The following is a 1,223-nucleotide window of genomic DNA, read 5'->3' on the forward strand; positions in this document are numbered from 1 at the left end:
CCCCTAGCTCTAGGTTCCCTCTTGAAAGCTTGTAAGCCAGTTACTTCTTGCCTTTGTAGTCCCTCCCTCCCCATTTGGGTATCCATTGTCCAAGTTGCCCCTCTCTGTCTACTCTTGTGTGGAGAGGGTAGGAAAGTTTCTTGCTGTAAGGATTTGTTGCCTCTTTTGTGTCACTGCATTCATATGCATAGGTCAAGTTCATCAGCTTGGATCAGCTCAATCTTCTTTCTCCCCCCTCCCCCTCTTCTTTCTTCTCCTGGTTGAGCTCTGATCATCCAGTCATCCAGTCCCGGTCACGTGGGTGTCATCTGTAAGTGTGGGTGTTCTTGTACACATGCCCTCTCTTCCCATCAGCCGGCAGCTCCATTCTCCACTTGAGTCCTCCGTGGCCACGTCACTGTCTCTGGGCCCAGGAGTCCTCGGGTCTCCTCGCACTGCTTGCCAACCAGGTCCCCAACCGGGTCCACAGAAGCCCTCTGAATATTGTGAGGCTTAGCTCGCCGCTTCATTGCTGCCTTTATCCCATTTCTCCCCAATGGTGATGCATGTGTTTACCAATCCGAGCGTGCATTTCCACCGAGTCTCAGTTTTTTTGGGAGGGGGGCCCTACATTGGTGGGACCTGACCGACTGCCCCAATGTCTCCTAGGTGAGCGACCAGTTTGTTCCCATAGTAGCAGTCCATCTGTCTCCATTGTGTCATGTTTTTTCTGTAGGTCTTCCATTCGAGATGTATCTTTTATTCTTCTTACCGTTCCAGGCTCATCAGCTCATCCCTTCAAGTGGGGATTTCTCATCTCTGGTGATCTGGATGTGGTTCTGGTTTCTACCTATAGTTTTATGTATTTCCATGGCTCCCCAGAAAGCCTCGTTCACCGGGTACACTGTAGCCCCGTTTTAGGTATTCCAATCAGTTAAAGGCAGAAGACGGATTTACAAGCCTTCTAGTGTGATGTTTCTGACTATTCCTTTCTCTCCCCCTCCAGTTTCTACTCTATATTATAATGCAAGGGAAACCAATATTAAAAAAAAACAGTCAGGCATCTTAATACTATTCCCCACCCATTCCAACCATGGGTCAATCCCTGTATCTCAGAGCCCTGGAGCTCCAAGGCTGTGCACACATTGTCCTTTATCTCTGTCCCATTTGGTCCATCTAAACATGCCCTATTGTTCTCCCATCTGCCCCTTTTCTCCACTTCCCTCTCGCTCCCTGTATATTGC

Source organism: Chrysochloris asiatica, unplaced genomic scaffold (assembly GCF_000296735.1).
Source record: "Chrysochloris asiatica unplaced genomic scaffold, ChrAsi1.0 scaffold00141, whole genome shotgun sequence".
NCBI lineage: Eukaryota > Metazoa > Chordata > Mammalia > Afrosoricida > Chrysochloridae > Chrysochloris > Chrysochloris asiatica.